At 39.2% G+C, this 25,373-nt stretch overlaps 1 long non-coding RNA gene across 2 annotated transcripts in view; it reads left to right on the top strand.

Moving 5' to 3' along the window:
• The window catches only part of LOC110261593, a 45,755-nt gene continuing 20,652 nt past the window's right edge, over positions 271 to 25,373 (top strand). The window contains exons 1-3 of one of the 2 annotated variants that reach the window (XR_002345922.1): positions 271 to 363; positions 961 to 1,180; positions 8,188 to 8,324. This is a non-coding gene — a long non-coding RNA (uncharacterized LOC110261593). The remainder of the gene's footprint in view (positions 364 to 960; positions 1,181 to 8,187; positions 8,325 to 25,373) is intronic. The other variant, XR_002345923.1, reaches the window with a different exon arrangement.

Genomic DNA, 25,373 nt, shown 5'->3' with positions numbered 1-25,373 from the left:
CTGCCTTCTATGTTTTTGTTGCAGTGTATTTTATTTTTCCAGCATCTGATATAAAGTCAAGAGTTTGCTCAAGCTTCGCTCTTTTATCTTGAGCTTGACACCCACACTGGTTTGCTACCTAGACAGACCACTTTCTTTTGAGAGTGGTTCTCAAGTTTTATTCAGAAAGTTAAAGCTCTTTCTACTCTCTGCCTAACTGGGGATGGGAGAGGCGGCACCCACTTGGCCAGCTGTCATGAATTAAGATTGTTAGTGGTTAACCTGCTCATGGCCTGAGGTTCACACCTGCTCCTTATCTCCAGTGCGTTTCTGCGCAGTTTCTTCAGAGTTCTGGGGGAGCCACCCTTTCCTCTGCTCTCTTGGGTGAGTGTTTCCCTTGGTTGTTATTTTATTTTCTCTTGGTCTGTTTCTCAGTATCTTGGGCTGCAATTTTCCACTTCATGGTTTTCAGTCTTGTTATGGTTTTTCTGCTTCCCTTTATATTTTCTTTTTGTTCTTCCATTGGGACCTTGAGAGATAGAGAAGGTAAGCAGGCCCACTGGTTGTTTTCTTTGGTTCACAATATTTATGTGGTAGCTTTTCTGGGGAAAAAACTCCAAACAAGAGAAAAATCTCATTAGTCATGAGACACAGCTTTGTGAAGTGCTGACATAGTGTTTTAGGCCTCAGAGAAATAGTTTGCTACAAATAAATGTCATTATCTCAACCTTAGAAATAAGGAAACTGAAACTTAAAATGGTTGGGTAACTTGGCCTCAACTAATGAGCTAGGTGTTGGCCCAAGTCTCATGACTCCAAAGGCAAACTTTTATAGTAAGTGTAGCAAAAACCATTGCAGTGTATTGGATGAATTGAAAATATATTTCTAAATGCACTAAAAATCCAAGCTGATGTAATGAGAATATACATTTGTTGTCACTGTTTTTGCCATCCAGAGTTGTGTTACTGTTTATGTTTTTAGATGTCGAAAGTTCAGACATAGCAGATGTAAAACCGCTGAATCGCCAAGATAGTAATTAGTAAAAGTTCAATGTGCACACGCAAAAAGTTGGTGAGCTGGAAGCCCTTAAGCCAAAGATTAAATGAGTCTCAGAGGCCTGTTAAAGAAGCTCATGGAATGACGAGGCAGCAACTGTGTATTCCTCACACTGGTGGGTTTTAAGACTAGCGTTTTCTTGATGGTAAGGATTTGGTTAGTTTATATTAACTTGTGTGAACCATTTAAATTTCACTTAAGATTTTTCAGAGGGATTAACAAGCGACCTAGGTCTAGTCTCGCTCTTCTTGGAAAACATGCTAAAGTCGTTTTTTGCTTGTATGACTGAAGTGGTTTGGTCTGTTCAAGAAGTTGTCATATTTGGTCTCTGTGTTTAACTGTAATTATTGCAACTAATTTAATTATATTGTACTAATAATTACTTATTACAGTGTGTTCCCATTATAAAAACTTGAGGCTTCATTTTCACCAAAAAGTCGGTATTAAAAATATTGCTCTTCCACACCTCTTAATGGAATTGCTTTCAATATTTCCTGAAGACATTTGCACCAAAATGGAAATTTCAGTTCAGAGATTAAGAGGTCTAAACACTTATGTTTTTATTGTATATTTATAAATCATTTTTTTTGTCTTTTTGCCTTTTCTGGGGCTTCACCCACGGCATATGAAGGTTCCCAGGCTAGGGGTCTAATCGGAGCTGTAGCCACCGGCCTAGGTCAGAGCCACAGCAACACAGGATCTGAGCCGCGTCTGCGACCTACAGCACAGCTCAGGGCAACGCCGGATCCTTAACCCACTGAGCAAGGTCAGGGATGGAACCTGCAACCTCATGGTTCCTAGTCGGATTCATTAACCACTGAGCCACGACGGGAACTCCAGACAAATCAATTTTTAAATGTTTCAATTAATTTGTGTCTCATAGCAAACTCTTTGTAACATTCTCATCCTTATTTACCTTCAGTAATTCTTCATATACTTAAAAATGTTAACGTAAGACTTAAAAATTAAACAACTTTTAAATGAAAAAAGAACGAAATTTCTCCAAACACAAAAACAATTTGTAAGAATGGCATTGTTTATCACTTTTGTAACTCTCAAGGTCTGGCTTAATAGAAGACAGGTGAGCAAACAATTCTTAATGAGCTGGCTTTGACTCTCAGTTCACCTTAAAGTACAGGGTATGGGAGATGAAGCTTAGTAACTGTTAACATAAAAAAAGGCAAAAAGTCTTTATCTCAAGATTTGTATGAGGAAAGATGTGTAAAAGCTAGCAGAAATATAATATTGGGTTTCCAATAAAAATAGGATTTAGTTCTGGTATTCTAAGTCCTTAATTAGTTAAACTACACCCAGAGTGTCAAGCCCAGTGCATGATTTATAATAGCTACTCATAATGCAAAGAGAAAATCAAAATACTTTGAGTTCTCAATGGCATGCGTTTAAAAATAATGATTTTATTCTGCGTGAGTGAAATGGATGCCAAAGGACTTAAGACTTTGGCATGTTAAGAACAGTGAAAAAATATAATTGGGGGAGAAAATTAGAATTATAGTCATTAAAAATAAGACCATAATCAGTCTTAAGGGGTAGAACTAGAAATCACACAGATAAGCAATTTGAGGTCAATATGAGGAGGAACTTTCAAACATCCTAGGAAATATAAAATCTGCAGTTAGGTCTAATGAATTTCTGGCCACTTTCTTGGAAATTCTATGGAGTTTCTAATGAGTTAAATTTGGTAAGCTTTATAATTGTGCTGCTCTGTAATAGTTAGCAATCCACCTTGATGGACTCTTGTAATCTATAGAAATTGAAGCCAGACTAGAAGTGCAGGTCAGGCTTTATTGGTACTGGTGCTGCACAAGGAAGTGAGAACAAGTAACAGGTGTCCTTACTTTCTTCCTGAGTGAGGTGGGCTGGTTTCTTAAGTGGGGTGAGTGTGGATGGGAGGGGATTGGTGGGGCTTGGGTGGCCTGCCATCCTTTGAGGGAGTCTACTCAGGCTCCAGCTTTTGCTTCCAGCACTTCAGAAGTGGCAGTTGGGTTTTGAACTTTGAATTTTGTTCATAATTTGCTCCAACCTCACATGTGTGCAATCATATTTGGTCCCTTACCATTTCTTCATATTCTGTTGCTCCAGGAGGCTTTTGTTCAGGTGCAAGCACTGCAGGAAAGGGTCCCAGGTCTCAGCCTTTCTCAATATCCCTTGAGAGCATTTCAGTACAACTCAAAAGTTAGTCTGGAATTGTAATCGCATGTCTGTATGACTCACAAGTGAGAACTGATCGAATTAAGTGATTAAAAACAATAAAACTGTTTGCAAAAGCATTGTTCCATAATTGGGTTTGTCTCTGAATCTCTAAAATTGAAGGACTTTCCTTGTGTTTATTACAAAACAAAGTAAGATTGGAACTAATTTTGGTTTTTCTATAAGCAGAAAAAAGGGAAACACAGTGTTTTGGGAAGAGATGTATTTGAGTTTGTCTTAAAGACAGTGATTTCCAAATAATTGGTTGTCTTTCAAGTATAATTTGATGTATAAGTTTTTTACACATTGCTTTTTGGAGACATCCTGATAACGGACTTTTTATTCAGTAAAGATTTCAAGGAAGTGTAATAAAATCTATTGTTTCCACAAAACATGGATTTGCATTGTCATATCAAGTCTATTTTATGGTTGGTTTTTAAAAAGCAGTAGTTATTACTGTAGATCACTCCATCTATTTTGATGGTAGATTGCTTCACTTGCTATTCATGTGGAAGATGAAAGTAGAAAAATCAGTAAAAAGTGTATATAGCCTAAAATCCTAGATAGTAAAGGAGAAAGTGGGATTGATGTTTCTTTAGCAGACAGGCTGGAGACAAGGGAACAAAATATCAATAGTACCGGTTCTAAAGTTTCCTTCGAATAACTGACTTTGAAAAATGACTCTCGGAGTTCCCATTGTGGCTCAGTGGTTACCGAATCTGACTAGCATCCATGAGGACACAGGTTTGATCCCTGGCCTTGCTCAGTAGGTTAAGGATCCGGCATTGCCTTGAGCTGTGGTATAGGTCGCAGACATGGCTTGGGTCCTGTGTTACTGTGGCTGTGGTGTAGGCTGGCAGCTACAGCTCTGATTCCACCCCTAGCCTGGGAACATCCATATGACAAGGTGTGGCCCTAAAAAGCAAATGCAAAAAAAAAAAAAAATGATTCTCGGGCTTGGAGTGTGTCATGCACTAGACAGATGGGGCCACGAATGCAGAGGTGGAAAGTTCAAGGTCCTTATCGGTAAGAAAGGAAATGGTTTTATGTGATTCCTAGGGCCACTAGACCACAAAGTGTATTTTTATTATGAATCATTTTATAGTAAATAAATGCTTCCATTTCTGCATAATGCTTTAGGCATATAAACAGAAAAGTCCTAAACAGAGTGGCCCATAAAAGGAAACAACAAACATAGTCACCTCAAGCTTAGGATCTCTGGTAGATTCTTAAGGCAGTGGATGAACAAGAGCAACACAGATGGGGACAGAGTTTTGAGGGCAATAATAGTAGTTTCCCCAAATACTTTCCCTAGTGGTGTATGCTAATTTCCCTTCACATAACTTAGATTTGTCAACAATAGCATGGTAATTTTTATTGCTGTCGGCTCTATCCTTGGTACAATTTTGTTTTCATTTCTATTATGAACCCACTTTAAAAAGATGTTACCTTCTCTTGTCAGGTGACGTTGTTTTTGCAGATTGTTGAAAGCCCCCCCCCCCATTCTCGATCTTGAATCAGCTGAGTTTAAGCCTTTCTTCCCAATGTGTAGAGGAAACAAGGTGAATGACACAACTCCCCCTACCACCTCCCCAGCCCCAAATCTAATTTAGGCTTCATAGCACAGTGAAATTTGCTGAGATTTTTAAAGAGGTTGGAGGCAGCCCCCAGCACTAGTTTAAAATGGGGGCTTCAAAAGGAAGAAAAGCTGAAAAGGAACAAAACAAGTGCCTCATTGACTCCCAAAGGGTGTTGTTTCCTAGTTTCACAGCCCAAATATGGTCTCAGGGTTCATAGCTGAGTACTTCTTGGAAGTGAAATGTGTATCTGAGTTAATATGTACATCTGAGGTGGGCATTCTGTGAGTATTAGTTATGGCCAAATCTCTTTATTTGGGTAAGGAATAGCACCAGGGACACCTTTTTGGAAGGTGGGAATAGAGATTGACAGAATCAGTTGATTCTAATCCTCTCTATTTTCAAAGCATCTTAGCATACCCTGGGACTCCATTTTGACTAGCTGAGTAGGTTTTGCCTGCTGCATCTGTTGTTTCCCCTCATGATAAAATCCTTCTATAGTTTGCCATCCCCTACCAAATAACATCCAAGTGTTTGGGAATGATTTATATCGGTGGATCTCAGGGTTGAGCAGGCATCAGAGTCACCTGGAGGGCTATTAGTATAGTTGATCCTTAGGAACATGGGTTTGAGCCACATGGGACCACTCATTTCAGTAGTAAATACTACATGGTACTACCCAATTCCCAGTTGGTTGAATCCTTGAATAGGGAACTATGGCTAATGAGGAACACCATATATGGATGGACAACTGTTATATGCAGAGTTTGGATGGCACAGATTGTTGGCACCCCCTCCCCCAATGGTACAAGGGTCGACTGTGCAGATCCTGAAACAGAGGATGGGGCCTGAGTGTTTGAATATCTAGCAACTCCCAGGTGATGCTAATGCTGTTGGCCAAGGGACCACACTTGGAGAATCAGCAGCATAGAATGTTTCCTTGATCTGACCAAGACCAAGGCTAGCCTAACCTTGGACTATTTCCTCATGCTCAGGGGGATTTGTCAGACTTTTCACAGTTCCCAAATAGGAGTGTTCTTTCATGCCCCTCTGCTCTGCCTTCTGCCTTGAAGGGTCTTTACTGAAGTCTTGTCTGAAGTCTGACTTGCCAGCATAGCCTGTAGGTCTCCCTTTTGCTGTTCTCAGCCCTTTAATTTTTATTTTTATATTTTTTATTTTTATTTTTTTTTATTTTTAATTTTTTTTCCTCTACCTTTTTTTTTTTTCCCCACTGTACAGCAAGGGGGTCAGGTTATCCTTACATGTATACATTGCAATTACAGTTTTTCCCCCACCCTTTCTTCTGTTGCAACATGAGTATCTAGACATAGTTCTCAATGCTATTCAGCAGGATCTCCTTGTAAGTCTATTCTAGGTTGTGTCTGATAAGCCCAAGCTCCCGATCCCTCCCACTCCCTCCCCCTCCCATCAGGCAACCACAAGTCTCTTCTCCAAGTCCATGATTTTCTTTTCTCTCAGCCCTTTAATAAGTTTTTTAGTGGATAGAGTTTCTCAAGCCTCCTTAATTTTATTCTGCTAATTTTCGCTTCCCTTAGTTTCTGCCACTGAGTTTTGGGTTTTCTGGGAAGGACCATAATCACTTGTCAGGTTCTTAAGTTTCACCTTCATTTTATCTGCTCTGATGCAGTGGTTATGAGCAAGTATTTTGGAACCAGATGATCTGGGTTCAAACCTCAGTTCTCATGGCATGGTGCTGTCCGTAGCTGTGGGAAAGTTACTTAGCTTCTCAGAGCCTGAGCTTTCATCTATGTATAAGGATGATACTAGTAATTCCATTCCTTGTAGTGGGTATTAACACACATAAAGAATTTAGAGTAATACCTGGAAATTTTATATGAATGTTTGATGCTGTATTAGAATGTATTATCCACAGGACTTAGGCTTAAATATTTGTTGAATCAATGAATCACAAGTGATCCAAGAGACTGGGGGGTGGCCTCAGTAACTTGAGTTGAATGATGAGAAAATTTGCAGTTGAAAGTTTAGGTCAGCAAGAGCTGTACCGATATGGTAATGCTTTCCTTGTCAAATATGCAGTGTTTACACTTTAAATAACCTTTTTTAGAGCAATCTTATGTTCATAGAAAAATTGAGAAAATAATTCCTATTTGCCCCATCTCTCTGGCACATAGTTTCCCATGTTATTAACATCTTCTCATTAGTGTGGTAGATTTTTTTTTATAATTGATGGATCAGTATTAATACATTGTTATCTAAAGTCTGTAGTTTAATACATTAGGGTTACCCCTTTGTACAGTTGAGTTTTGATAAACTCATGTCACATATTCAGTGTTGCAGTATCATGCAGAATAATTTCATTGCCCTAAAAATGGCCTGTTACATCTCATCACCTCCCCCTGAAACCATGGCAGCTGCTAATCATTTTACTAAGTTTGCTTTTCCTAGAATTTCGTTAGAATTAGTCCATAGCCTTTTCAGTTTGGCGGCTTTTACTTAGCAATGTATACTGAAGGTTCTTCCATATCTTGATAGAGCTCATTTCTTTTTATTGCTGAATAATGTGTTATCTGGATGAACCATGGTTTATTAACTCCCCTATTGAAGGTTGCTACCAATTTGACTGTTAAGAATAAAACTGCTATCAATATTCATGTGCTGGTTTTTGTGTGAACAAAAGTAAATGGGTAAATATCTGAGTATGATTGTTCGATAAGCCTGTTTTCACCCTTGTAAGGATCTGCCAAGCCGTCTTCCAATGTAGCTGCACCCATCTGCATGCCCAACAGTAAAGAATGAGCATTAGTGTTGCTGCACATCTTCTCCAGAATTTAGTGCCATTAGTGTCTTGAATTTTAGCTGTAATAATGTGTTTACTTTGTGTTTTCTTTTTTTACTTTTTTAAACAACCTCTTTCCCTTAATACGTCTTGATCAATTATTGGTCACGTGCTTGTATGGGGGATAGACGGATACACTGGAATGTCCGGTGCCAGACCTTTCCTGTGTTTCTAGCTGGAAGCTAAACTGAGAGAAATAGGCCAATGGAATTGCATAAATTAAGGAGTGTAGTATCACTGACTTGAGTTACATGAGGAACTCCCTAATTAATCTTGGGAATAGGGCAGCACAGGCAGAGAACTGATCTCTGACCTAATCTCTTTTAGACTGTGCAGGGTTTCCATAATAACAATTCTCTCAACACAGCATAGGCAAAGCTTGTGAGGACTGGCAGGAGCCTTGGGTTAATGTAGTTGATGTTCCACTACTTAATCCAGTGACCTTCTGCACGTCACTTCACCTGTAGATCCCAGAGAGAGTTGTACTAGAGGATTTGTAAGATCCCTTTAAGCCCCCTAATTCTGATTCTAAAATCCCTCTTGGAACAGCTCTATCAGCCCAGAACAAGGGAGAGAGACCACACAGCCCTCACTTTGAGGCAGACGTGATTCATCACACACAAGACCCTCCTGAGTGAATTTTCAGCCTTTTGAAGCAGCTGAGATGTGTGACAGGGTGGCCTCAGGTAAATTTCTTTGGGGGAGATGCTGAAAACTTGAAAAAGGTGATCCTGCGTGTTGAGGGCCTGAGCAAGGGGATCACAAGGAAGTGGGGCATCTTTGACTAGATTAGGGGATTCATCGTTTGCAGCAGTAGCAGCAGGGGTTCTGGAAACAGTACAACACACCCATTTCAAGCACTCAGGTATACAGTGATACAATGATTCTGTCATGCTGAGAGCTTTTTATTTTTTTCACTGGTAGGTGAGGTTAGAGGGATTGTGTGACAAGCAAATTAAAAACTGAATAGGGTGAGCAGTGACACAGGGAAGAGCTGGGGAGTGACAGAGAAAAGCTATTGTCAGACAGCATGATTACACATCACGGCGCCTGCAGCTAAATGCATTTTTTAGGGGCCACTGAAATCACCTTTCTTCCTTTGAGACTGGCTGACTAGTGTGATATTGCTGGGAAAAAAAAAAAGGGACATTTAACTTTAAGAAAATGAAAGCTATCGCTCAAATTTTCCTGTCCTGCTTGTATCTTTATCTCCAGTTACATTTCCCACAGAGCTAATTGGTCTTTTTGAAAAGTCACTGGGGTGCAGGAAGCCAAATGGCTGTAAGTGAAGCCCGGATGATTTCCGCCAACTCCCCTGGGTCAGAGTTGTCCTTAATGATAATCATTGGCTTTAATAACTGTCCTTTATGGGAGCAGAGGAACAGAATACTGCTCATCCATGAGGCTATTTTAATCTTTCTGGAATGACCCCCCTGAGCATTTCTAAACTTCTTTAGCGTATTATCAACCCTGACTACCTGTGCTGGAGACCAAGCAGGCGAGGCCTCATCACAAAGGAAATAAAGCCATAATGGGATTGGCGGTCTTGCATCAAAGTGCAGAGGCAGGTGTGTGCCATGGGATGTCTGGCTGTTCATGTTGTGGGGACGGACTAGATCCAAGAAGAAATGGGCCCCCACATGATTAATGGCTCAGACACAATAGAAATTGAAATATTGGCGGGTTGGCCAGGCTGCAAGGCAGCCCCTGTCACACAGAGGTCCCGGAACTGGGGTGTAGGGCTTTACCATCTTCAACAAACGGGGTCTGTGGTCACCCTGGGCGCATAGCTGTTCTAGCCAAAGAGAAAAGCCTAGAACAATAACTGGTGGATATTTTTGGGGTCAGATTAAATAGTCACTTGGGTCACTTCTATTCCCACTCCATTTTGCATGAATTCCAAGATGGTTATCTCTGATGTAAACACTAACATACCTATTGACATATCTCCGGTCTGCAAGCAGAAAGACTTGATTATATTTTAATTGTTACTAGTATGAATTTGGGAAATTTCACCTGTTCTTTGTTAGCTATTGCATAATTTTGGGGTAATAATATCCTCAGAGTTGTTACAGGAATGAGGTAATACATGTCAACTTTGCTCTTTCTTTAGCCATGTCTAAAGCATGCAAAAGTTCCTGGTCTAAGGATCAAACACGAACCACAGCAATGACAATGTTGAATCCTTAACCATAGGGGCACCAAGTGACTCCTGTTTTATTCTAATATGTGCTCTCAATTCCATAAAGGAATATTTTAAAACTTATCAATATATTTTAAGAGCATCTATACTGTTTAGTATTCCACAACAGGTGTTTTGAATTCTGGGGAGAGGGGAGGAGTCACTGAAACTTCTAAAATGGTTAATTCTTCTCAGTAGGTCTCGATGAACTGTTAGTATTGGTGTATGTAGCAGTCAGCTACATTATTTAAAAACTGGAGAAACACCTATAAATACAGAAAGGTCAGTAGGGTCAGGAGTGTAATGTGTAGGAAGTGAGACGTGGCAGGGTAAGATGAGAAAATCAGGGAGGGGATTACAAAATGGAGTCACGTAAAACATATTGAGCCCATTGTGGGTGCTTTGCATTATGCTGATCTCCAAGGCAAATGCAGAACCATAAACCACAACTTTGTTGCTCTTCTCAGCAAGATTTTATGTAATCATAAAATCACAAGTCATGCTGATACCCATTTTAGGGACTGTTTTTCATTCCCGATTGCTAATAAAAAACACTAAAATGTAAACTACTCTAAGTCATTAATAATTTCTTAATTGTTAAATATAAAGAGGATAGTTTCAATTTCTCCTCTTAGTTAAACCCTGGGCTCCAATTGACAGGGTTTGCTGCTCCTTCCATCTTCAATGGCTACCCCTTGGGCTTCTGGACACTTTTTCTTCCTGGTTTTCTTGGCTCTTAAAATACTCCTTTTCCTCAGAACGTTCCTTAGAATGTACCTCACCCTTTGGATCAACACTCTATAGGTACTGACTTGGATCTATACCATAGTATCACTCATTAGCTTCAAATGCAAACAGGGCTTGCCCATGTAAAACTGCTGTCTTGCATGTTATCAATCTTGGTGATTGCCAGCTTTCATCCATCCATCAGTCATGCTTAATTCTTTCTTCTCCTTTAGACCTCCTCAATCCCATCAAGTCAGTGATGAGGTTATATTTTCATTTTGCTGACTTTTTTTTCCCCTTACTACCTGTATCAGGATATGATCAGTAGTAGTACCACTATGATGTATGTACATATATGTATTTTTTATATTACTGTTTATTACATTTATAGTTGTAAAATGATCATCAAGACCTAATTTTATATTCCATCCCAAACCCCTAGCATCCCTTCACCCTCCAACTTCTCTCCTTTGGAAACCATAAGTTTTTCCAGAGTCTGAGTCAGTATATATTTTTTCTCATTATGCTTCCACCTCTGTTACATGAGAGATTTGTCACAGGGATCTACACTTGACTGTGGGAGCTGGTTGAACAGTCTCTGGAAGGCTATTGTCCTCACATCTGGTGTTGGAGTTGGAAGTGTACAGCTTGCTCCCTGACCTACCCTGCTCCCAGTCACCATCTCTTAATTGGGTCATTTTTTGGAGTAAAGGCAGATGCTTGCTCTAGAGCCTGCAATGACTCCTTGATAACATGAATCAGATCATTTCTGTATAAACCCTCTGGTGATTCCTATTTCACTTAAACTAAAAACCAAAAGTGCATCCGCATGCTCCATGGAACTCTAACATTATGTCTGGTATGATACATTTTTTTGAGATAATCAAAAAGTGGTAATGAAATTGGAACTATGCAGACTAGTTAGGGAGTGGTTTTATAGACTGGTTCTCTCTAGGCTCTGACAGAAATGTGGGAGTTCCACACAGTCACTTATATCCTTTGACTATTAATGAGAAAATTTTAACACTTTAGTCATTTCATTTTCAAAACAATTTGGCTCCCCCCCCCTTTTTTTGTTGTTGTTGTTTTTACTATTTAATCAAATACCCATGGATAAAATAGTAAATTTTTGCGGAGTCTATTACTCAAGTGTATGTTTTCTAAATGACTTGAAATTATTTGTAACTGGCAAATTCTATTTGAAGAGAATTCACTGGGCTGGTGTCTACTCAGGCTTGTCAGAGGGGAGGGACTGCCTACCATTGATTTTGAAATGACTAGGAATAAAAGCAGCTTTAAAAGGCTAGGGATGAATTGGAGTCACATTTCCCCTAACCGCTCATGTTAGGATTATTCATATGCATTTTTTTCTTTAAACACACATCCTAATTCCAAAATAATTGGTCACAATTATCTTTATTTATGTGCCTGATCACAATGAGGTCTTCAATGGGAAAAAGCTAAATGCTTGTTACCATTGTTGGGCATATTAAAGTTGTTTGATAAATACATGTTGTCTAAACAGTATCTTTTCTGGTCTGCCTTTCTCCAGCTTCTTTATTTACTAATACTTACACAAACCTTTAGAAACAAAGTTGTCTAAACAGTATCTTTTCTGGTCTACATTTCTCCAACTTCTCCTTTATTTACTAATACTTATACAAGCTTTTAGAAAAACAAAGTTAAAACACACAAAATGAGACAAACAGAATTATCCTTGCCTTAAAATTGTACATGATTATGAATTCCTAATATGTTACTAGAGATTTTTATAGGAAGGTTAGTCTTCTCTAATCCTCATATACCTGAGCAAGAAGAACCAGTTGATAAAGGATAAAAAGAAATGTATTAGTAAAATAGCTAAAGAGTAAAATTGATAGATTTAAGAATTTAAAATCTTATTTTTCCAGTTATATTGAAAGATAATTGACACAGTATGTAAATTTAAGATGTGCATACGTATTGATACTTACTGCAGAATGATTACAGCTGTAGTGTTGGTACCTCTTTTTCATTATATAATAGCTTTTTTGGGTGTGTGGAAAGAGTTGATGATATGACAACATTTGATTCTCTTAATGTGGTATATTTCTTTATTGATTTGTGTATGTTGACCATCCTTGTACCCTATAGATAAATCCTGCTTAATTTTCATATAAGATCCTTCTAATGTACTAGTTGAATTCAGTTGGCTGATGTTTTGAGAAGTTTTACATCTATATGCACCAGGGATATTGGTCTGTAGGTTTCTTAGAGTGACCTTTTCTGGCTTTGGTATGAGGGTAGTGCTGGCCACATAGTGAGTTTGGGTGCATTTCCTCCTCTGCAAATTTTGGGAGAATTTGAGAGGGGTCGGCACTCACTCTCTAATGTTGGGTAGAATTAACTAATGAAACCGTCTGGTCCCGGGCTATTCCTCATCAGGAGGTTTTTGATTACTAACTTAATGTTGTTACTGAACTATGTGGATTTCCTCTTCAGGATTTAGTCTGGGTAGCCTACATGTTGCTAGGAACTCTTAAGTGCATTTTTGCTGTGTTTTGTCTTGTTTGGGCATCTTACCAAATAGGACAAATTTAATTTTTGGTTATGTGTACATTTTGTCTTTTCCTTCTATAATGCTTCATTGTACATACTCAGTGTACTTAGGCTTCTACCTTCCGATAGTGTAACCTAACTTGCCTTTAATTGGCCACTACAATGGATAATCTTAGCATTTCTCATACATATTTCTATTGGGATATATGCAAAATTCTCATTGTTATATATACCTGGTATAGAATTACTGTATTGTAACCTAATTGTAAAACTCAAGTAATGGAAGTAACAATGGACAGTTTTCCAAAATAGCTGTGCTGTGTTTGTCCCAGTGCTGGTGCCTGAGTGTTCCATTGCCCGTATGAATATATACCTATATTTTTATTTTGCAGCTTTCTAATTCTCACTAGGCTTTTGGACAATATCCAATATATACTCTGAAACACTGTCAACTTCTACTATATGAGAAAATAGAATATGCATTGAAACTGAAACTTCTATTTCCCATTTTATACACTACCCCCCAAAAAAACCCCAGAAACCTTAAGAATGCAACTGAACATAAAAGGAGATGAAGATATCATGGGTTATAAGAAGGCATGCTTGGCAAAGAAGGTGCAGTGTAGTCCTGAAGTCTAAAGGATTTCTAAAACACCCAAAGCATAGTAGAAAAAAATCTGGATTAAAAATTCCATTTTTAAATTTTCTGTGGTGCTGAGTAAAAGGATGTTCTTTTGGATTAGTCAAATATTATCTGTAATGAAAATTTCAACATTAATAGGAAACTGTTAAGAGATTTTAATATGAGATCATTGGAAAAATCTGATTTTTTAATGAGTATTTCAGTAAAGAGAAATGAACAAAAGGCAAGGTATTTTGAGAAGGAAGAAAAAGATTAATGCTCAGTAAGTGTAAAAATAAGTCCATAAGTTTCAGCTATCAAAATAACTGTTATTTTTATTTTGTCTTTCTGGAGCCATATCTGTGGCACATGGAGGTTCAGGCTAGGGGTCCAATCAGCGGTGGTCGCTGGTCTACACCATAGACACAGCAATGTCAGATCTGAGGCATGTCTGTGACCTACACCACAGCTCAAGGCAATGCCAGATACATAACCCACTGAACAAGGCCAGGGATTGAACCCGCGTCCTCATGGATGCCAGTCAGATTCGTTTCCACTGAGCCATGGTGGGGAACTCCATAATTGTTTTTTTAAATGCCTCTTTAGTATACAAAGATACTGAGGTTTTATAAAAGTGAAAACAACAAAATCAAATATTCCTGATATGCTACTAAAACACCTCAATGTCAAACCGAACTGCCCAGAGAGCCTGAACAAAGGATGAAAGGAGGCAGAGGCCCAGAGGGAAAATGCTGAGTTATTCAGTAATAGTCAACAAAGGCATCTTCAAGTCCCCCTCTCTGTCCCCTCATTCCACATAATGAGGCCTCAGCAGAGGCATCTGAGAGAGGTCTTGTCCAAAGACCCAGGCACAGAATGCAGGTCTTCATAAGAGTGTGGCTGGCTTGGAGTGGGGAGGCCTGAGTTCGTGACTGAAACTCCTTCTGAAGACTGCAGTGTGTTCTCTGCTCCAAGTCTGGGGGTGGTGGTTGTTGCAATGGAGACTGCCTCTGTCATTGCTTAGGGTCAGGCCTAAAAGGATCACACTTAGGATTTGGAATTGAAAGCAGACTCCTCAATGAAACTATTTTGAAGTTTAAAACTACAAGTGCCGGAGTTCCCGTCATGGTGCAGTGGTTAACGAATCTGACTAGGAACCATGAGGTTGCGGATTCAGTCCCTGCCCTTGCTCAGTGGGTTAAAGATCCGGTGTTGCTGTGAGCTGTGGTGTAGATTGCAGATGCGGCTCGGATCCCGCGTTGCTGTGGCTCTGGCGTAGGCCGGAATTTACTCCGATTCGACCCCTAGCCTGGGAACCTCCATATGCCGCGGAGCGGCCCAAGAAATCGCAAAAAGACAAAAAACAAAAAACAAAAAAAACAAAAAACCCCAAAAACCTACAAGTGCCAAAACTCACATTTTGTAAGCTGGGGAAAAAGCTTTCATACCTTAAAAATATAGGTGTCAAAATATCAGTGGACATGGCATTTTACTAAAGTTTAGAATAATTCTAATTAAGAAATGAAAGGATGATTGTTAAAAAAGATACCATACTATCATTAGGAGACGATATTTTTTTTCTCTGGAAAATCTGAGCTCCGTTAGAAAATTTCCAGTAAATAATATTTTGGAAAAGTGGTTGGAAAAAAAGTTAACTAGCAGTATACAAATAGCAACTAGTAGATAAAGGAAAACAAAAACCCGTGTCTTAACATAGAACTGAAGTCTCTATTACCTAGGAATAAACTTTTAAAAATATCAAGTAAAGGAACCATCAAAAACATCAAGATGACCTTTATGAAGTCTGTACAATATTTCTTCAAAGAAGTTCCTGAATGGGAAGAGTCAGTATTGTGAGGATGGCTTCATGATATTTTGACCATCGATGGATTTCTAGGTGAGTTTTTTTTTTTTTTTTTTTTTAAATGGAGCAAGTTGAATTTGTTTCTCTGCAAGTAAATACAGAGAAATGAAGCCAAGACTTGTGGGTTTTTTTGTTTTTGTTTTGTCTTTTTGCCTTTTCTAGGGCCGTTTCCGTGGCATATGGAGATTCCCAGGCTAGGGGTTGAATCAGAGCCGTAGCCACCAGCCTACACCAGAGCCACAGCAACTCGGGAGCCACATTTGCAACCTACACCACAGCTCACCGCAACGCCGGATCGTTAACCCACTGAGCAAGGCCAGGGATCGAACCGCAACCTCATGCTTCCTATTCGGATTCGTTAACCACTGCCCCACGACGGGAACTACAGCCAAGACTTGTTTAAGGGATTAAACATACTTGATACAAAAGGTGCTATAATGATACAAACAGAATTTCATGAATCAGATAGCTTAGAAACATCTATATTTGAACTTGGCAACTAATCAGACTCAAAGAATTGTCCATACCATGATATTAATTTAGAAAAAGCTGAATCTCCATCTGACATTTCATAATTTCCAGATGATTAAAAGATAAATGTAATTTTCTGGCATTATACACAAGTATTTCTATAATCTTAAGACAAACACAAAAGCCATAAAATTTTATGAACTTTGAAAATACTGAATACTTTAATTTTGTAAAGATAAAAATTACTCCATTATTTGGCATTTATACCTCTGCAAAGATTTAAATGTGCAAAAGTACCCAGAAGTTTTATACATTTCTTAACTTCATGGAAGAAGCACTTGCCAATGATTATATTGTGAAGATAGTCAACTATATTAATTGGACAATATCCATTAAAATATACTTTCCATCTGGCTATAGCTTAAATGGATGGATGTGGGAATGTGAGGGTTTTCATACTGGTGTGATGGAGTGTGAATAACGTCAGTAAGAGCAACTGGGAGATATCCATCAAGCTTAATAACACATTATTTCATGCTAACAATGTTACTAACTTGGAACCTGTCCACACATGCTGTAGCACACAAGATGTAGTAAATACTGTACCTGGGCTAGAGCTTACTTTGCAGATGGCACTCATTCCCCAACTGCTGGTAGGGTGGCTTATTGAGGGCTCACAGCTGAGTCTCCTGAGCACCAGCCTTGGCTGGAAGGTGACACCCTGAGGTGGCCCATGTTCAATGACTGGTCTGTGCAGAGTACAGAGGCCCTGCTGGTAGCCTTAATTGGGAACAAGTTGGAAGGTCCACTAAAGCTCCAGGGTTCCTCACGGGATCAACTAAGGTCCCCATGTAACTATCATTTTTTTTTCTCCCTCTGATTCTGGTGCCCTCACTCCCTTTGAGGTGTTACCTGGGAGGACACACCTTGTGTTAATTTCTAAAGGTTGCCATTAAAAGTGCCACAAAACCAGGCGGCTTAAGACATAGCCAGTTATTCTCACGATCCTGGAAATTAGAGGTTCAAACGTGAAGTTGTCAGCAGGGTCATCGTTTAAGTCTCCAGGAAAGAATCTACCCCATGCTTTTCTCTTAGGTCCTGGTGTTGCCATCAACCCCTAGTGTTCCTTGGTTCTCGAATGCATTCCTCCAGTCCTTGGATTGGTTGTCACGTGCTGCTCTGTCCATGTGGTTTCAAATTGTCCTCTCTTTGGGTGGCTGCCTCCCTGTTTCTTCCTTAAAAGATCGCAAGTGTTAAGAGGACTAACCCTGATGACTTCATCTTAACTTGATTATGTCTTTATAACAATCCTGTTTCCAAATAAGATCATATTCACAAGGCAAGTTAGGACTCCAGCATCTCTTGGGGTGCAGGATTCAACCATAACAGGCCTTAAAGTCTAGTATCACCAACCAGGGCTATGAAGTGTTACCTTTCCTTTCTGCTACACAGTTAACAGATTAGCATGTTCCTTCTTCTGCAATAACTTTCTGTAAATTCCTGAAGAGAAAATAAGATGTTGAAATAAAGTGTGTTTTAACCATGTAACAGTATCCTCATTTTTCTTCTAAATCAATTTAAAAATTCATTCTCATTTAGACAATAAATAGTGATTGGAGAAAGATTGAATTGATACACAGATAAAAATTTCAGTAACTCCGTATACAATTTTAAAACCGTGCTTATTTGACTGCGTTTCCAATCTTCCAGAATATTTAGGCAATTAATTTGTGGATGTGTTGACTCCACTTGGGGTAGAGTCCTACATTTGGAGTTTTCCAGAGTTACACAAATGTGCTACAGTATTACTAACTGCCAGCTGTAATTTCGAGCCAGACTGAGTAACAAATGCATTATTATCTTTTGTGATTTTCTTGCCAGATTGCTTAATGTCTGACTATATGCCCTCACAAAAAATAGAATTGCAGTGTGATATGATGACTTATGATAGTTTTTTTTGAGGTATTTGGACAGTTACTGTTGCCATGTAAACAGCTTGATAACTTGACTGCCCGAGGTGCCTACAGAGTCTGGATAGGTGGCAGTTTTCTGAGGTTTTCCTAAAATTGAAGTCAGAAACAGTACAGAAGTGGTGCTATAAAAAATGAAAGTGTCTGGGAAAGGGAATCTTACACAATTAGTTCTGAATATTTACACTTGCATATGACAATGAAACAATAGTTGTATGTAATGACCATTGCTCATTACTACCCTTCCTGCCCCACCCCCACACCCTTAGATCTGCTATTCTTAGGCGCTTAAAGGTTATACCATCAAAGATGAAGACAATTATTTTAATGTCTCACCTAGAAATCTCAACAAAACCTGTGCAAAAGTGGCATAAAGTCTAAAGAAAGACAACCATTTATCTTATGACGACAACCATTTATCTTATGACGTGTTAATACTTTCTCTTGCAAGGAGAGCTTGGATAACTTTTTTCCTTCATGAAACAATTTTTCAATTTTTTTTCTTTTTTTTTTTTTTTTTGCTTAGACTGTTAAAACTGATTACAGTAAATTGTACTGTCTGTGCTCAACACCTAATTTCATGTACTGCCCTTCTTGAGACATCATCTCCCAGGGTGCCCTGGAAGAGTTGCAGGGCTCATCTAAAACAAAACCCTGGCACTCTGGCGCAAAACATCTGGCAGAGTTGTTTACCTGTCCTATGGCTTTCTTAAATTTGTCAGCTGTCTTTCAAAATTTGTCAGCTGTCCGGTAAAATTGGTTTCCTAATCATCAGTACCTAGGATAATCTAATAAGAAATTCAGCATTTTCTTGAGTATCAAAGATTCAAAAATTCCTGAAACATTTTATCATTGTAATGCCAATTGATAAAGTTTAGCCAAATGTTAACCCGAGTGGACTTATAGGTAAACTATAATTCTTGGAAATGACAATCTGAAGGTGAAGTGTACTCTTTATACTCATTTCTTAAAAGATTAACAGTATCTGCACCTACTTTTTTTTTTTTTTTGTCTTTATGCACCCACAGCATATGGAGGTTTCCAGGCTAAGGGTCTAATCAGAGCTGTTGCTGCCAGCCTATGCCAGAGCCACAGCAACTCCATATCTGAGCTATGTCTGCGACCTACACCACAGGTCACAGCAACATCAGATTCTTAATCCACTGAGAGAGGTCAGGGATCGAACCCACAACCATATGGTTCCTAGTCAGATTTGTTTGTGCCGTGCCATGATGGGAACTCCTGCACCTACAATTTTAATAATGAGCCATACTAATAAACTTGACCTTTTATGTAGGTAAGTAATAATCACTATCCTTTTCTTTGCTAGTAATTTTTATCTTCCTATTGACATTATTTTTTTTTTGCCATCAATCAGTAGAAACACAAAACATAGTATCCAAACAGAGAAATTATTCCCTTTCTTTCAACAATTGGCTTAGTCTAAGTTGAAATCAAGTTTAGAATTCCTACATTAAATTTGAGTCTATATACTACCATGTCAAATCTTTAAGAGACCAGCAAAAAATTCTCTGGGCTATTTTTCCCGCTTAAATCCTAATTGACAGATTTTCAACTACCTTGCTCTGTTGTTTCCATATACTCCACAAAATCCTTGTTCATCTGGTCTCAACTGCTAAGCTGTGTAGATGTCACTCTGAATTATGCCCCAAAACTAAAGACCCTAAATACTGTTGTATAATCATCTGTCATAATCATCTGTCATTGTCTTTCTGTCCAAATATTAGCCTTCTCCTCTTTATACAATAAGCCTTTAAACAAAACACCTGCTCTAGGCCAGCTGGTTGCTCTCATGGGGCTAATAGAGTAGTAGAAGTGACAGACATCAAACAAAAATCACACCATAAATGGTTTCACTGCAATTGAAATAAGCTCTGTGAAGCTAAAGCACGAAGGGCAAGTTGTCTTGGTGAAAGCATTTCAGTGGACCCTGAAATGTTGGAGAGTAAAGGAGGCAACGTTTTGGCAGTCAGTTCATGAATGAAGACTCACTAAGAAAAAGCCCATGCAGCAGAAATTCAACAACCAGACCTCTGAGAAAATAGTAGTGCTCTAAGACTTGGAGGAAATGAGGGCCAGTTCATGCAAGGTGTTACATAGGAGAAACTTAAGGATGTCATGGTTCCATCTATGAAAGGCAGGAAGCCTTTTAAGGTTTTAATCTGAGAAGGAGCAGTGTCTATTTTGATGATAAAGTATTTTTATGGCTAGTCAAGAGAACTGGAGTGTGAATGCAGGAGCCCAGGGTATTGGCAAGCCAGTGCAGGATACTAGGGTGATGGTGGTAGCTTAGATTGCTGAGATGGATTTGAGGATGCATGAAGTGGAAAGGTGGAAGAAATACTGAGGAAGCTGAGTTGACAGTGCTTAGAGAAAAGTTAACTGGGTGTGAAGATGAAAAGCTGTTTCAGGAATGACTGGCTGGTCTCTGCACGGGCAGCCCTGGGCTTCAGTGGTGACATTTACTGGGAGAGGGAACATGAGATGAAGGGAAGCCTGTGCTGTCTGTCTGTCTAGTGTCAACTAGAAGAAATAGCCTAGTGAGACTTACCTGGAAGGAAAAGCCTGGTTTGGATTTGTCAGTCATTTGAGGACATGACATCACAGCACTGGTGTATGACCTTAGAACAGTAATTGTAAAACCCAAGGAGGGTACTTGGTAGCTGTGCCATCATTAACTCAGTGATAGAACTCAGTGATCATGACAACTGGACATATTCTCACTGGTGAATATAACCTTTCTAACTGATCAATCCCAGGGGACATTGCTCTGCCTTTCTCCCACCCCTTGGAAGTTTCCTCCAACTTCCTATCTAACAACCTTGCTTAGGAAGCTGACGGCCAATTCCCAACAGAGTTGAAGAGCTCCTCTCATGGAAACATTGTGATTCTAGCTTTTCCCCTTACTATACACTTTCTATCAGATATAACATTTAAAGAGATGTGGAATTGTGATTTGTTCTGGGATAGTTGCCTATGAGGCATTCAAGAAATGATATCAACTAGGTAGATGGATGTTATGATTGGGACTTAAACCTTGTATACTGAGCTGAAGAAGAGGTGTTGAACAATCCTCCAAAAACATGAAAATCATTACTTAACTAACTGCAGTCAGTACAGCACAGACACTGTTCTACATGCTTTTACAAGTAGCAATTGTTGAAACAACCCCAAAACTTTGATGCTGCTATTATCTCAATTTTGCAAGTGGGGAAACTGAGGCATAGAAGGACCTTTTTAAAAGACATGGCTAGGAAGGCGGGGAGCTGGGATTATGTGGGCCAATTATAAAATCCAAGCTCTTGAATCCCTGTGCTATGCTGTCTAATAGTTGAGACTAACACCGAACAGGGGTCTAGGAGTCCCCCTTCAGGTACCCTGAATCACTCAACACTGACATCATTGTGGTGCTGACTAACTTGGAGAAAAGTTAATTTAAATCTTCCTTACTTGCTTCAGACATCTTACTTGTATTCTCTCTAGTCCTTTAATCTCCCTTTCCAACTATCTGAGGTTAAGAGCCACTGGAGAAGAATTATTGGGCTGGCTGCCACCATCTTGGCAGAGTCTCTGCTCCATCTCTTTTGCCTCCTAGTCAAGCTCCTTAAAGTTATTAAACTATAGATGTGATAAACTCATTTGAGTAATAAAAATAAAGTTATACCCAAGGATGAATATATATAATATATACTGTGTGTTTGTGTGTGTGTGTGTGTATATATATATATATATATATATATATATATATATATATCCCAATCAATTAAGCAGAGGTTATTTATTCCGAACTGGCTACAGCAAGAGAGTCTACCACTGTCACTTGGGTTGGACAAGAGACTGAAGGGCAGGTTGGTGAGTAGGGAAACTTAATGGTGAAAAAAACAAAAGTATGCATTCAGGTGTGTCTTGATGGGAGTCTGAAGGCTCATCAGAAGCAGGGTATCCCAAGTGATTGATTAGGGGAGCATATTTGGTTTCTTTGCTTGGTCCAGGTTGGAAGTGAAGGTAAAAAGTAGGAAAGCTATCAGTTACTGATAAGGTCTGGGCCTGTGAAGCTGTTGCCACAGAAGCTGTGGCTTGGCTTCCAGGGCTGGTTGCTACAGGTTTTGGGTCAGTGATCTTTATTTATGATCTGGCTAATAGCCTCTGACATGTTCCGTCTCTTATACCTGCTGTTCTTAAACTTTTTCATATTCTCGAAACATACTTTGCTTCTATGATAGTACATCTGTCCTGGGTTTAGTTCTCTTTTCATGTTTTTTTTTTGGGGGGGGGTACTCTTTCTTTGCCATTCATCTAGTTTTTCTGTTAGCTACATGGCTCCCCATCATTTGGAACATTTTCTTTACCCTCATCTCAGTTTCTCTGTGTAGAATTGTATGTTCTAGCCAGACTGCACTAGAGAAAATTCCAGCTGCCTTGGAATGTCTCTCCCATCATTTCCATCTGGGTAGCTAACACCTCTTTTAAACCTCAGCTTAGATACCATTTCCTTGGGAAAGCTTTCTGGGAACCCTCACCAAGTCTGAGATCTCGGAGTCCCAGCTTTTAGGTCACTGTGTTTAAAACACTTACCACATTGTATTGTGTCATCTATTAACTTAATGTTTTCCTCCCCCAAACTTTAAACACTACTGGGGAACAGTTACCAGTATAGTGTCCTGTGGAGCAGACAGCCTCTACATGTTTACTGAAAGAATGTAATGGTTCAAAACTGAAAGTAGAGTAAAGCTCTTGAGGTTCACAGAACTCTTCCTGAGCCCTGGAGGCTGGGGCAGGTCTGCTTCATGGAGAGATTTCTCCTGTAAGCGCCTAAGAATTTGTCAGCAGTGAGACAGAAAAAGATGAATTTAAGTCTTTGGACCAGAAAGCAAATGACTTAACACTTCCTGAAATGCAGGAACTAGAGGGCAGATGAGTGATGGTTCCTGAGGCCATGTGGGGAGTTGGGAAGTAGAGAGGGCTCAGGCTTCCTCCAGCCTCTGAATCATGGGGACTCCCTAAAACTAAAGGCCCACCGTAAGCACTCATTTGCCAGGTTCATTTCACAATACACATGTGAAAACCAAAAGTGTTTTTGCAAGCGGCAGTGACATCCATCTTCTGTCTTCAAAGTTCATTAGAAATTGAAAAATCTTAACCTGGAAAAAAACTTGAATGCCGTTGCCCCAGCACAGAGACCATCCAATGGTTTGTTATCTCCACTGTCCTTCTGGACAACTGGAATTGTTTTTAGTTCTCTGGTGTGAGCTGTTCTTGCCAAAAATTATTTTTCAATTTACTTTGTTTATAGATCAAAAAAAAAAAGTAGGAAGAACACAGTGAACACATGGCCTTTCATCCTCTAGGAACTTAATTATAGAAGGTTTTTACTTGTATGAGAAGTAAGAAACTGGCATCTGAGCTCTCATTTGAGGGCAGCTAAGCTGAGGAATATGGCTGAGCCCCTGAGGCTTGTTGCATTATAATTGGTGGTGTGAGGTGAAGAAGGGAATTAGAAATTCCATGGTAACAGGAATAGGAAAAGCTTTGAATCTGTGCTTCCTTTCCAGCTATCTCTGCTCTGTTTGGGTGTGGACTTCCTTGCATCCCCTCTAAGGCCAGATTGTTCAAGGAGCAAGTTAAGAAATTGTTCTCACCCTGGCAGGAAACCCGGAGTCAAGTTCCTATCTGCTACCTTTGTCCCTGCAATAATCCTTCTTATATGCTGCTCAGTCATTTGAAGCCCTGTGAATTTCTTGACTCCTTTCCCTTGCTTTCCAGTATCAGTCTTTTGTAGTCCTAATATGACAGTTGAAGCTTTACCTTGATTTTTTTTCCCAGGACCTGTGTGTTACTGAGCTCATAATTGTAGTTGTGGAGACTGATAGTTTTACTTTGAACTCAATTTTATGTAGAACCATCTGGAATCCTATTCTGGAATCAACTTCAGGTGCATTTATAAATGTCTTAAGGGAAAAAAGTAAGATTTATTGCTATCTTTGTTCACTTTATAAATGTGAATTTGTTGGAAGAAGAAATTTTTCTTGCTATTTCTAGATCCTTCTCACTGGTCTAAGAAATTAATTGACATCAGAAAGAATAGGATATGAGTTCATTTTGTGGCTTAGCCATAATGAACCCAACTAGTATCCATGAGGTTGTGGGTTTGATCCCTCGCTTTGCTCAGTGGATTAAGGATCTGGCCTTGCCATGAGCTGTGGTGTAGGTCACAGACTTGGCTTGGATATGGTATTGCTGTGGCTATGGTGTAGGCTGGTAGCTGCAGCCTCCTATTCAACCCCTATCCTGGGAACTTCCATATGCCACAAGTGCAGCCCTTTAAAAAAAAAAAAGTCTTCACTTAAAGGGTGTTGGGGGTAATAGTTTGAGACTTGAATGGGAAGGAAAGCAATTTACTTGGATTGGAAAAGCAAATGTGTTGAAAAGTAAAGGTTTCCTGCGCCAGGCTGGATATTTCAATGATAGCATCAAGAAGCAATTGAAATGGAGGAAGAGATTCCTACTTCAGTAGATGAACATGTTTTTAAGCAAGGGAAGATAATAAACAGGGCATGTTTCCTACCTGAGCAACATAATTAAAATTCCTTTTTGGCTTTGCCTCTCTCTCTTTTTTTTAATCAATGTTTTTTTTTTCTATATTGAATAATACATTTACACATTTTAACATAAGTGTGGCAAATTTAATGTGAGAGTGAGTTCATTACAAGTATATAGATATTGGGAACCATACTTGCTTAACCTGCATGCAGAAACCAAAAGGTGCATGTTTGAGTGGCAGACATCTGATAATGAGGAAAAATGAATTTACTTCAGAAAAACTATTCATGTGTGCACTGTGGGTGACAATTACTGTAACCCTAATGTCGAGTGAAACTCAAATGCGTAGAGAAAATACTGATCATCCTATACTTAAGCTGTGATTTTTTGGGGGGACAAAAATTTGGCAGAACTTGCTATTGAAGTACAATGCTAGTTCATACTTATGTGAGATATGGAGATCTCTACTGCCCTACTTGGGAATGAATCATTTTGCACCCCGGCCAAAAGCTAGAAGTCCAGAGCAACACCTATTAATTAAATCCCTGAGCTAGTTGAGTCCATGGTCCAACACTGCTGGAAACCAATATGGCACATACTGAGATGCTGAATAGTCCATTGTCAGTGTGAAGCAGTGAGAAGACAGAAGGCAACATGAGAGGCAAAGCTCCGAACTTTTTTTTTGTTATACATTGGCCACTGTGTTCATTTTTAATGATCTTTATTTTTTTTAACAACGGTTTTAGACTTACAAAAATGTAGATGGTACAGAGTTTCCTTATACCTATTTTTCCCTATTAA

This window comes from Sus scrofa, chromosome 1, assembly GCF_000003025.6.
Source record: "Sus scrofa isolate TJ Tabasco breed Duroc chromosome 1, Sscrofa11.1, whole genome shotgun sequence".
NCBI lineage: Eukaryota > Metazoa > Chordata > Mammalia > Artiodactyla > Suidae > Sus > Sus scrofa.
This window is presented reverse-complemented; position numbering and strand designations above follow the sequence as displayed.